The sequence below is a fragment of the Pollicipes pollicipes genome, unplaced genomic scaffold, assembly GCF_011947565.3.
Source record: "Pollicipes pollicipes isolate AB1234 unplaced genomic scaffold, Ppol_2.1 Scaffold_7261;HRSCAF=8764_pilon_pilon_pilon, whole genome shotgun sequence".
NCBI lineage: Eukaryota > Metazoa > Arthropoda > Thecostraca > Pollicipedomorpha > Pollicipedidae > Pollicipes > Pollicipes pollicipes.
This window is the reverse complement of record NW_023597054.1, coordinates 5308169-5322199: the sequence shown is the minus strand read 5'-3', so window position 1 is coordinate 5322199 and position 14031 is coordinate 5308169.

The window sequence follows — 14031 nt, the reverse complement described above, 5'->3', positions numbered from 1 at the left end:
TTTATTGCGGTTCTTTGCAGCGTATCACGCGACAGGCGCCGAGCATGGCGCGACATCCCAGCCGCGCGGCTGACGCGGCGACCCCCGCCGGCCGAGGGGAGGGGAGGGGGGGGGGGGGGGGCGGGGGGCCGCCGTCGGCGCCTCGGTGTAGCGGCCCGGCGTGTTCGCGCCGCACTGACGGAATCCAGACGAGACCGGCTTGGGTGGGGCGGCGCCACAAAGCGCTTCAACATAAATGTTAATCGCACGGAGCTATAAGTCGCTTGCTGGTAATATTTTTTTAGTCGGCCAGCCCACCGCTCGTGGAACCATACTCCTAACCCGTCCATTATCCGTTGAATGATAAGTGCCGCCAGCCAGCTGCCTGTATCATGTTTCAATCTCTCTTCTAAGCTGTGACGCACTTTGCCATTTCATATAAAACATAGCAATTTCACAGTTCTTACCAGCACTCATTTTTTGGTACCATGTAACCGTAGCAATTGCACGCGTGCATGGCGGGCTGTTGCCAAAAACAAGTAAAGATGGGTACGTCCAGCAGCGCATTGACTTTGAGTTGATTGTGGGAAAAATCTCCGGGCGACCTCACAAACTAAATTCACCAATGCATGCAAGCATTCGTGAGCTTCATAAGCAGACATGTGTACTGTTCCTTTCAAAACATACAGCCTACTGATTTGCTTGTCTCTGAGTATTCAGATTCTGCACTTTTTGGTTTCGGTATTTACATGCCTGTACTGATAAACGGATTGTGTTGCGATGTGCGCCCGGCCAGGTCGCTGTCGGCTTGGTCCGTGTAGTCGAGGGTCAAGCCAACACGCGAAGGCATTCCAGCGGCAGTGTTCGATTAAAGGTCGAGATGCGTTCACCGTCCGTCTCTTTCGCATCTTAGGCCGTCCTTGTCAATAACCAGACCTGTGGTCCCATGCATCCAACAGAGCCAGACCTGTGGTCCCATACATCTAACAGAGTGCATGTTATCTCATGTCCGCCGGCTTTGTCATCGTTGAGGCGGCTGTGTTGGTAGCCACCGGAGTGAGCAAACGGACCAGTTCGTAGACAAAACACAACGCCACCGCCGCCCGGAAGGCCACGCCCACCGGTACCATGCTCCGTCGGGGTTGCGAACCACCGGTACCATGCTCCGTCGGGGTTGCGAACCACCGGTACCATGCTCCGTCGGGGTTGCGAACCACCGGTACCGTGCTCCGTCGGAGTCGTGAACCCGAGAGACGAAGAGCATGCGTCGGGGATTGGAAATGAAGCCGTCGGCCGGGCTCTCGATGAAGGGAGCCGGCGGCCGGGCTACCGATGAAGGGAGTCGGCGGCAGGGCTCTCGATGAAGAGAGTGTCTGAACGTCCAAACGGAAGCAAAAGCACTAGCAGTCTCAACCGTGACCAGTGATGTCGGATAATGAGGATAGTTGTACGGGCGTCAGGGAGGGGGGAATGGCGACGAACCCCATTTGCGTCAATTTCTTCCATCTATCACCGTGGGGACAGTGTTAAGCATCCACGACGAGTGGAGGTAGGTGTGCTTGTCACCCCTCCCGCCCTGCTCCTGCGCAGGGTCCAGAAGTACAACAAAAGCTGGGGCTGAGCGCATATCAGCTATATCCGTTCGCGACATGGTTGTACAATAAAATTAAAATTGTTGATTAGCAGCATGATTTGACTCAGGTCGTGCTTGGCAGCTGATTTCGCAGCGCGTGATGCCTCAGAACTCCCATTTGTGCAGTCCGAGACCATTTAACGCATGGTGATGCCAAGACCGTCCAGCGGATCGCTCACACCAGGGCACCGATGTTCTGGATCGGAGCCAGGCAAAGATTCTTTGATCTGACCATGGTCCGCGCCAACTCCCAGCACAGCTGACCTTCCTTCCCTCCCCCCCCCCCCCTCCCCGCCATGGTTCCAGTCCAGGACCGTTGTGCTGGGTGTTGGGCGACTGGCACCTTCACCAGCACTGAAAAAGCAAACAACGGTCGGATAGCGTGTCATGTAATATGCAATAAATCACGCTCAACCGCTTCACAGTGTCCACTCTCATGGCTATGCCGCGAACGTTCCCCACTCAATTAGTGCTGATAGTCATTAGCGCTTCCGGTAGCTTGGTTCTCTCATGCGTAAGGAATGGTCTTATTACCCTCTGGTGTTCTATTGTATAGCCGTTTACCGGCTATGAGCCGTGTCATTGGTTTTGGGTTATGTCAAGCCGTCGTTCGCATACGATGAAAGACGCGGCGAGATTCGCTCCTCGCTGGGTTTGTGCCAGTCGTTTTCTTGCAAGCAGGACTCGCTGAACATAGTTAAACTTGGCAAAATTGGTTGGGGGGGGGGGGGGGGAATTTAGCCGAAAAGGTTCGTCTCACCTGTCTCAAAACCTAAGTTTTTTCTAAATTTAGGCCAGTAAAATTTGCGTCGATCTTTGAATTGAAAAACTGTTTTAAATGTTTCGTATATTCAAAATTGTTTTCTTGTGGAGGAATGACATCCCAACTCAAGTCGATGTGAGCCACCGTTCTGTAAAAAGCTTGGAATAGATGTCATTCACAGAAAAGAAACCCTTTAGCAAATCTTGGCAAGGGGTCGCTGATGACTACACCTGCCGCCGATCGTGACGCATAACCGCCACTGCCACGATTATGCGATGAATATACATGCCACTGGCGGGGAAGGCATGCATTAAATCTCATCTGAGACACCCCGGAGTTTTAGAAGCCGTCGCATATGAAGTTGATTGTTCGTCATTTCGATTTATCATCGATTCGATTCGATTCGATTCGATTTATCGATCACACCGATTTAGACGTTATCATTTGTGAATCCGTCAAACATTTGTACACTTGCTTAACATATGAAGGCGTTAGCATAACGAGAACATCGGGTACCCAGAACATGATATTTGCCACCAATGGCTTAGATAATTGTTCTTTAACACGTACCCGGGTGGGGGTCAGTTTGACCCCGTAAGGTAAGGTTTTCCAAAGTGGTTTCCGAACAGTGCGGGTTAGCCGCGCCAAATTCACCATAGTTGCACAAAGTTGAATATGGGATCATCTGGCATAACAATTGACATGTCCCTTGTAACGTCGCTGATCTACGGCAGGTCATCTTCAGGCCATGGATTTAACTAAGTCAGTTTGTAGGGAATCGTTCAATCCGATGCAATAACTGAGTGTTAGATGAAGCCGTACCTCTCTGATATACCTAATTAGGCAACACAGCACTTAAATGAACAAATTCCATTGACCTAGGGCCAGGTATAAAGGTCAGACCAAGGACAAAGCCAACCTGCTTCATTACTTTATGACTTTCTAGGTGGGGGTAGCCTCGTTTCGAATTTATTGATTACAGGAAGCGCATTATACGTCTTCCACGAACTCTTTAAAGGTTAGAATAGGCCACCAACCAAAAATGACCCAGGCCAACATTTAGGAAAATACTGCCTAGCGTAATCTTTGTCGCTTATTCAAATGCGAAACTCAAAATGCCCTTCTGTTATTTTGGTCTCTATGACCTTCTTAGGGTCAAGCAATATCACTGACCATAAATTAGCATGCGATCTTTTGCTTAGAACCGGTATTTAGGTTCTAGGGACTTTGGAGAACAAACTGGGATTTGACCTTGTTTCACCTTATTTGACCCGAAAGTCATGACCTCGGAATCTCGAACTGTGGCTTAAGTGGGTTCATGTATAGACAAACACACCATGTGAATTTAATCCATCTAGCTCTCCTAGTTTCTGAAATCTCAGGTGCGTCACATTGACCCCCAACCAAACCAAGGGTATCCAACCGGCCACCCGGGCGTGTGTCGTCGTTGGGCAGGTGTTCATTGTCGGCATTCTGGATCAAACAGTGCACGTGTCATCACCCGGCCCTGCCAATATTCCACAATGAAGTGACGTTTTAGGTTTACATAGGTTTATTGTATGATTCGAAGCATGGATGGTGTAACGCCGTAAAACTGAGGTCCGTTTTGAGTAATTTATCAGAAAAGAATAGATATGGCATATGTGTGCCAATAAGAGACGCCATTTGCAACCCGCCAACCCGCTTACATCTGACTCGCAAGAATCCGCGGGTATTTTGGCTCGGGTATGGGCCGTACTTGGCTGGCTGTTCCAGGTCAAAGGTTTTTACAACCAGAAACATCTATATTTGCTGTTTATTAGGTTAGGTCGCGTGGTGTTTCACAGCCGGTAATTGATCTCTGCGAGATTAAATCAGGGGCAGATCAAGGGAAAAGGTGGCAACTGAGTCATGCTTACCAAAGATGGTTGAAGTCATGCAAAAAATTATATCTCTCGAGTTTAGACTTCAACAAAATCAAAGTAACTTTTACCAAGGTATGTTGATCTTGATCATTTGATCATTGATCTTGTATGTATGTCACCTCAAGTCCGTGGCGATCCAGCTGTCGCCGAGAAGGGTGCAGATCACTAGCTGGTGACACTCATGTGTCACTAGCTACCACGGGGGAGGGCTGAAGGGGATATGCCCTCAATTTTCTCAAAATGGGTTTTGTCCTTTCATTGTGCCCGTCGGACTCACATTTCACAAATTCCCCTCAAATCACCCCCCCCCCCCCCCTGATTCCAGTTTGGCTGCTCCAATTGAGGTTTGTTCCGTCCCATCTCTAAAACGTAGTTACGCCCTCGACAGGCGGTGGCAGCCAAACGAAAAACTGGCGAGCAAAAGCGCTCTCTAAGCTCACCGCACCCACAGAGCCAGGCGTTGTATCACATATATTCAGTTCGTAGGAGTTCGTAAAAGACAATGGTGTTCGAAAGTTGTAGAACGTTTCAAACAAAATTTCCTAATGCAGCGCACGGACTTCTAACCTGCACCCGGCAGGGAGAGTTAACTTCCCCCTACGGTTTTTGAAGTACAGCTCAAAAACGAACGTATGCAGCAGCACCAAAATTTCGGTACAGGTTTATCTATTCATGTCGCATTCTTTCAAAAAAATATCAAGCATTGACCTGCTGTAGACAATGACCCAGGTCAGGTCAAAGAGGTCAAGTTCTTCAAAAAATTAATGCGCATAGTTTTTTGTGCGTTATTTCCCAATGTCCAAGCTTGCTAGTCATAGAACATGGCAATACCCACAGGTTGTATATTTGACTCATTGAAACAGACGGCGTCAATGACCTGAGGTAGATCCAATCTTCGCCAATTTTTTTTTCGTAAAGATGCAATATGCAATTTCCCTGAAGGAATTACATTGATGACTCACAAGCGATGCTTGCCTGTACACAAAATTTGCAAGACAGTAATATGTGCATCCGTAATAATACAGCACTGTCTTTTCAAATTTGTATGGCAAAGACAATTTTGCAAAGCTATTTCATGCAAACTTTTACCCAAGCATGCGCATTAACGAGCCGCACAGACCTGTCCCTTTCAAAATGAATTGCTTATATAACGGCATGTTATGGATAACTTGCATGCTGTAATAACTCAATAGATTTAATATGTTGGCAAGATCGTAATGAAGTGGCAAATTGCCTTTGTACAATTCCGCAGGATAGAAAATGCTAGTGTTTCTTATGGTTGTCTGGCATCACCACCTTGTCATGTTCAAATGCAAATATAAAGATAGAGGCAGATGTCGGTATATCACATTTTAATGGAAGTCATTAGACCTGCAGAATATCAAAACAATATTTTCTTCTCAGTAGAACAAACCTCGCACGCACACTCCCCATCACATGAATATCAGTGCAAACCACTGGCACGCACCACCAGTAATCACACTCATTTCAAGCACCTGAGTGAGTTCCCTCCAAAACACAGTTTCAGCGGAGGCTTATGGTAATGGTCTCTTAAATGTATGGAATATATGGTCTCTTAAATGTATGGAATATTCTCCTGATTTTACACTTATTTGCTAGGCCATAAACCCGTGTAAGAGTCTTTGCTCCGGCGCACGATACACCAACCGAGCCGCCTGTAAAAAATACGTCAGTAGAAGAAGAAAAAACGCCAGCATGAGAAAAAAGGCAGATTTGCCGTCGTGTCGTCTCTCATTACGCTCGGGAGAGTGCCGCTTTTTTGGTGCCGTGCGTTTTTTTCAGACAGTGACGTTCTTTTTTATAGTATTGGCTTACTGCCTTCAAAAGAAGTACGACACCAAAACAACGGCACTGCCACGAATGTTATAAAGACATGAGACGGCAAATCTGTTTCTTTTTGTCATGCTGACGTTTTTTTCCTACAGGCGTATTTTTCAGACGGCTCGGTTGATGTATCGTGCACCGGAGCAAAGAATCTTATATGGGTTTCTAGTCTAGCAAATAGTTGTAAAACTGGGAGAATATTACAGTAACTTAAAATACCTATGTTATTAAATATCTAACACATACTGCATGACAAAATTTAAATATCAAACAACAAAATGTGTCTCACAAGCAAAACCTCTTGAGTTGCATTACCATTCGAGACTGTATTTTGGAGGAACCGACGATGAAATGCGGTGTTATTAATGAAAACCTGTGCGGAAATTGTGAGAAAACATGCAATTTGATAGCACCGCGGGCTGTGCAAGTGTGGGGTCACCTTTATTTAATATTTGTGTGTGAATCAGGCACTTGAAATGGGTGTGACCATTCGTGGTGCGTGCCAATGGCTTGCATTGATCTTCATGTGTTGGGGAGTGCGCGTGCGAGGTTTGTTCTAATAAGAAAGAGCATTGTTTTGATATTATTTAGGTCTAACGACTCCCAATAAAATGTGACATATCGACATCTGCCGCTATCTTTATGTTTGCATTTGAACATGGCAAGGCGGTGATTACAGACAACCATAAGAAACGCTAGTATTTTCTATGCTGCAGGGTTGTACAAAGGCAATATGTCACTTCATTACCGTCTTGCCAACATATTGAACCTATTCAGGTATCACAGCATGCAATTCATCATTTACATGCCATTATGTTAGCAATTTATTTTGGCAGGGGCAGGTCTGTGCGGCTCGTTAATGCGCATGCTTTGGCAAAAGCTTGCATGAAATGGCTTTGCAAAATTGTCTTTGCCTTAGGAATTGTGAAATTATAGTGTTGTATTCTTATAGATGCATATATTACTGTCCGAGCAAATTGTGTGTGCAGGCAAGCATCGCTTTTGAGTCATCAATGGAATGCCTACAGGGAAACTGAGTTGAGAAATTATCAAGTATTGCATTGTGTGGCCTTGAAACATTTATAAAAAGCTTCGAAAACTCTGGTCGTCTGATTTTCCATGTTTGTTCATTTTATTAAAAGCCTTTTTCAGTCACTGCAACTTGGGTGAAATGTTGGGCACTGGGGAAAGTAGAAAGGTATTGCTGTCGGTTTCTTAGATGGCATTGAACAATATTTTTATAATGATCCTTGCGCGCGCTGGCGGCTTTGTCACTTCCTTGAAATTCTCGCCTCTCACCACAATCACATGCACTTCTCATGTGTTCAACCTTGCATAATGTCAGCAGGTTTGCAGTGGCATTTCACTGCATATAATACTTTCTTGTTATAAGGTGTTCTTATTTATGTGAACAATACTTTGCAGGGAAGCAGCCTGATGGTTGCAACATTCGGCATGACTGCAAAAATATTGCATTCAGCAGGCAATCCATTATTTATTTTTAGCGCACGCTGTTAATTGTAAATGTTCTAAGCAGTGCAATCACTTTGGGATGTGTCAAATGCTGCCAACAGTTATAATGTTCCTATTACACCATTAAAATGGAATTAATTGATATTGCATGCCAGCACTAGAGAAAATGATAGCCTGCTTCCTGCTGTGAAGGGTAGATATCTACATGTGATGAGTTTACACATTGCCCACATTAAGTAAGCTGTTCTAGGAATTGGCCCGCGTTTCGTTTTTCACTGCTACTTTCCGCACGTGGTCGCATGCCCTAGCAATGTACTTGGTAAGGTGTCTTACCAGTGCTCTCCCCGCAACGGAAGATCAGAAAGGTGCAAGGTACTGCAATAAAACATGGTTAGTACAGGATTAGAGCAATCTTGCTTTTATTTCCCACCTGAAATAGCTGAAATCTCACTTTAAATGCACGAGTGTCATGCCGCAGTCCACAAAAATGTCGGGGTAGAGTTGCGTTTTTATCTGACGTAAAAGTTGTCGTCTCTTTAAAACTATGGCGCAGTGCCCTGCCAGAGACTGTCTCACAAAGAGTTCTATGATGCTCAAACAGTCCCATTACCTACTTTTTCGTGCCGTAATTTTCGTGCCGGTCGGTTTATAACATTCGGTGGCATAAAATTGAAGGAAAAAAGATCGGTGACGTTTTTGTTCTAACATTGGCTACTGTTCTCAGTTTGTTACAAATGCAATACCGAGCGTCGAAGGAACAAACATAATGTATAAAACGGCTACGCAATCTTGAGTGCCTTTAGATGTACGACACATTTTTTTCGACGTCAGAAAAGTATTTCATTAGTTACCTAGACCCAGCAGCTAGACCCAGCACTTCAATTTCTTTTTGGACGGTTTATAAATTTGACCCAGGTTGAGCTTAGTTGACCTCACCTTTATTTCAGCACATAACGATACTTCTGTTGTCTACAATGAATTTCGAAATCAAATTCACATCTAACCTATTGTCAACACGAGATGTCTTTTTTAAAAAGATGTGTAGAAATGGTGATGGACATGTACTGAAAATTTAGTGTTGATATCACCATCCGTTCTCTAAATCTCACGAAAACTCACCAGGGGGCGGTAAACGCTTGCCTTTCGTAAATGACCGATTAGTTGTCTCGAGACCGATTGTCGTCAACGCAAATTGTCACACTGTGCGGAGCCACCTTGCGCCGAGCTGTGTTGGCGGCGTATTGGTGCTCGTCTACCCTCATCCTTGTGGCGGGCTGGCCGGCACACGTGCACTACCTCGACCTCACATGGTGGTCGAGGTCCGGCCGGCGACGCTGGAAGGCTGGACGCCGATCATAGTGTTGTTTCGCTGCCAGCAGTCGAACGCACCGAAGCTGTGAAGAATCGACCACTTGCTTGCACCACGATTCCAATTGGGACTTTGGTTTCTACTAGGGACGTGACTTTGATGGCCTTGATCTCGCGTTCAGAATGCCGAAATTCCTGAAGTATTTCTTAGAAATTCCCGAGACTAGGCATCACCGATGCCCATAAATCGTGTTCTACAAAAACCGTGATCGCGCTTTCAGTTCTCTTAGATATCGCGTCCACACTTTTGAAACCCGAGGGAAAGGAACAGTCGCCGCGGTGACTGCCAAAACGCTGGCAGCTTTTCTGAAAATGTCGCCGTTTGATATTTCCCCACGCAGATCGTTTTCGCCCTCGTCCAAACATTGAGTTGGACCACGCGAGATACGCGTGGTATAAAGGGCTGCCGATGGTGTGGTGGTTAACGTGTCGGTGTTGACCATTGCACTTCTTGGAAACCAGAGGCACTGGACTCGATTCCACAGTGCCCGTCTTTCCTGCCAGGAGAGAACGCATGCGACACCACAAAGCCACAGCAGCTGAGTGTGCGGTGGAGCCCCAATGCCGCACACACGCGTGACAGAGTTTGTCCGTCTTTTTCTGAAGAAGATGCAGTTTACAACCACGACCACAGGTCACTAAATTCAATACGGTTCTCCCTCACTCATATCGTTATCATTTTAAATATATATGTCATTAAGACCTGTGTTTCGTCCGGTTTGTTCATTCCTTCTAAGACTTGCGAAGTACCCAGATCGGTGTCAAAGAAAATAATCTCAACGCATGAGGTCAACGAAGAATTCGGCAAAGGTCGACAGTTGCAAGCAGCAAGCTACGTGAAATGTAGAACAAGTTCCCGAAATTATTTTTGCTTTTTTGGTTCTTTGTTATAGGCGTATTTCGCGGCATGTGAAAATATGTCACGTTTGTGACATTGCGAAATGCTAATGATGTCACTGAATGGGCAAATGTTGGTAGAAAGAATACTATCGCCATCCTTTCTTTCACGCATTATTGCACAACCGGCACGGGGATGGTTGTGGGGTGAAACATGGATAAGATATAAATGTGAATTAATTAAAAGCTATCATTTTTTGTGTGATTTGAATTGATTTGATTTGTGAGATTTTGTGTGATTTTTGTTGTTGTTGTTGTTGCATGATGCATCCTCTTCAGAACAGCAAAATCCCTATATAAGAGACTGGCCCCGGTTCTTTAACACGCGCCCGGGTGGCCGGCTAGATACCCTCCGCTCGGGTGAGGGAGGTCAATTTGCCCCCCCCCCCCCAAGATCTCAGGAACTAAGAGAGCTAGAGACACCAAATTTACATAACCAACATAACCTTCGCATCAAATAAGGTCAAACAATGTCAAATTCTCGGTTGGTCCCCAAAGTGCCCCCAGAACCTAGGCTACTGTTTCTAAGCAAAAGGTCACATGCTCAGTTAAGGTAAGTGACCTTGTTTGACCTGAAGGTCATTGTGACCAAAATAATACAAGACTGCCCTGAGGTTTGCATTTGAATAAGCGACGAAAATTACGCTAGGCAGTATGTTCCTAAACAAAATGTCGACCTGGGTCCTTCTAGGTCAATGACCTGTTATGATCTCTAAGAAGTCCATGGATGATGTATAATGCGGTTCCTGTTATTAAGAAATTCGAAATGAGCGCCAGAAGTTATCCCATACAGTTAGCCCTAAACTAACAAAATAGGTTGGTTTTGATCTTGGTGTAACATTCATACCTCGCCTTAGGTCAATGTAATTTGCTCATTCAACTGTTGTGTTGCCTCAGAAAGCATCTCAGAGATGTATGGCTTCGTCTAACACTCCGTTGTTGGATCAGATTAGAGGATTTCCTAGAAATTGCCTTCGCTGACACCATGGCCTAACTTTGACCTGCCATAGGCCAGCGCCCTTACCAGGTACATCTAAATGTTTGATGTCAAACGATTCCCATTCAGTTGTCTACAGCTAGGCAAAATTTGGTGTGCCTACGCCATACTGTTTGGAAACCATTCTAGAAAAACCTTTGGGGAGGGCAATTTGCCCCCCCCCCTGAGCGCGTGTTAATGCGAGTTATGCCATTATGTCCCCTGCAACGCAGTCGAAAGATGTTTGCTTACCTACGGTTTTGCGCACTGAGGAGATTCCCCATGACCTGGAAGATCTTGCATTTCTTTTTTGCTCTGCTAATGCAAAGCTATCAGCAAATACACGCAATATTAGAACAAATGGTCTGTAGTCAGTTCAGAAGAGGCAGAAGGGCGAGATATTTAGTACATCTTGGAGATAGAAAACTTCGAGTTCCTCCCTTTTCCATCTAATCTATAGTTGAATGCCGCCATCACGCTGTTTAAAATATGCTTTGGTGGTATGCATCGTCTAGTTATTTTTTTAGCTGCTCTTTAAGTAGCATTGCTGGTGTTTTCTGCAACTTTGTGCATACTTAAATGTGCAGGTCTAAAATAAAGGTGAAATGATAAAATATATGTTGCAATAAATTGGTACTTGCGGGTTGATGATAGGTCTGTAATGAACCACAGCGGGTTTTTGTGGGTTGGATCACTAGCTCGGCGGGGAGGGTCGGGCTGCGAGCTGATAATTTGGAGATGGGAGCGTTTCTACTGCCAACGGATTTCGGGTGTTTCAATTCAGTGCGCCGCGACTTTGATCCAAATTTACCTCCAAGACGGCTATATTTTTCAGGTGCTGTTGTCAACTAGCTTCAGGACAGTTGTGAGCCCGCGAGAGAATCAGTAACACATAATTGGAGGGTCCAAATACACTTACTGGTTCGGGTTACCGCCTTCACACCCTTGGACCCAACATCAACGCATGGACGTCAGGTGCATGTACCCTAAGCCAGAAGCAACAAGCAGGCGGCCAACTAACGTCTAGCATAGATCCAGCAGCTGGCGGGACCGCAGCGAACAAAAACAGCCATGGCGTCCGACCCCAGGCACCGGCATCTCAAACGCCAGCCAAGCCCTCAAACGGGAACTATTTTACATCATATTACACAGTCCCGGCCTTGCACGCGGTTTCAGACCCCCTTTCCAGTCAACGATAAGCTGACCATGGAAGAGGGTGTGTATATTCTCAGAACCACGCTGAATACGTTGACCGCGGCCCCTCTGAACCTGTTCGTATCCTTCCTTGCACGAAAGGGCAACATTGGCGTGAGCAGATTTGGACATTGGCCTGGGCATGCAAGTTCCATCTTAGTGCATGCTTCCCAACTAGACACGAGTCGACCCCGAACGGACTGAGAGTGGAGAAGGTACTCAACTTTTGGGAGTGGGGCTCAGGTTGGACCTGTTTCAACTCAACCGGATCAGCCCTTTCACACCAACCACTTGCGGCAACGAGCCTCGTATGCCTTAGTTCCTTCGCAGGTGAGTCAGGACTGTATTTCATGCCATAAATAACACACAAATATGGTAACACGTTTCAGTCTAAATGAATGTGATCTGCGTCCGTGTGCGATTCAACATTGTGGCACAGCCATGCGAGAATTCTAAGACATTTACGATTCCGACTCAAGGCAGACCCAAGCTGAAATCGAAATGGAAGGGGGTTCGGCTCAGACCGGAAACAAAGAAAGTGCGCCGCTGATATCTCCCGATTTCTCAACATCAATCTGACGTCAGGCTGTCTTGACAGCTTACCGAGCGAGTATTGGAATAAGCATTCAGTTATCATCGCGGGATGATAGTCCATGCGACATTTTATGGGCCGACAAAGAATGAGCGCCACTCTCACCCAAACCAGCTCAGTCCAACCAAACCAAGCTTAACCCAACCGAAATGAGTCGGGTCAACTCAGTTGACCTAACATAGCCCAATACTCAATGTTCATCTCAATACATATGAGAGAAGATACCCCTGTGCTTCAAACCATGTTATAGTTACGTATTATTCACATGTGTTTTGCTAGCCAGATGTCCTCTACGATCATTGTAAATCTAGAATAAAACCAATGTCTGGGCCAAGTTCTAGGTTTGTATGATCTGCATTCTGGCTGAGTCCGAGCCCCGATATCTTGTGACTGGGTCTGGGTCCGAGCCCCGATGTCTTGTGACTGGGTCTGGACCCGAGCCCCGATGTCTTGTGGCTGGGTCTGGGTCCGAGCCCCGATGTCTTGTGACTGGGTCTGGGTCCGAGCCCCGATGTCTTGTGCCGGGGCTGAGTCCGAGCCCCGATGTCTTGTGCCGGGGCTGAGTCTGGGCCCCGATGTCTTGTGACTAAGTCTGAGTCTGGGCCCACATTTTCCCAGTGTTGGTGCTCCATCTGATCATTCAGCATAATTAATCGATTTATTATTAATAAAAAAATCCGTGTCATGTCCAGAAGGGCACAACATGTCAAATTTCAAGTTGCGTCTGACATGTTCATTTAACGTAATGTGCTTCTGAGCGCTTTGATCTTAAGACACTAAGTTTGAAAATGTAAAGTGGTACCATCACTTAAAACTCCTTGTGTTGTTACCGAGGTGACATTGGCGGGCGAGTGCTTGCACTCATCCACCCTTTCAAGGTGACGATCAGCACGACTTTTATAGTGTTCGCAACATGTTAACGGATTCCTTTGCGACCGAGGTGTTTTATCCATTTATTTACCTCCCTTGCGATTACGATCGGGGTATAAAGTTTCCTTTCGTGACGCAAGTCATCACTTCAGACGCACTTCCCCTGGAGTAGCCCCCCCCCCCCACCCTGTTAGTTGGGAGGGGGGACGAGAGGCTTACCACTGTGGTCAGGAGATGCAGGAGGCGTCACTGAACCTCAATTTTACCTGTGCTTCTTCCGTTCTTCAGGAATTATTTGACCCGTTCTATTTCCGTTGTTATAAAATTGCTCGTAAAGGAAGATGAAGTGCGACTCGTCAAACGGATGGCTTTAATAAGCATTGCTGCTGGTACTGTCCGGCAGTCAGTCCAGCCGCGTTCAGCGCGGTGCTGCGTCTCGCGGGAGGCGCCCACACAGTCGCTCGGTCCCTCAGACCGCCCGCAGTGCGCCGCTGGGGCTGCTCCCAGGGTCAGGGCGGAGGGGAGGGGCGTTTTTTT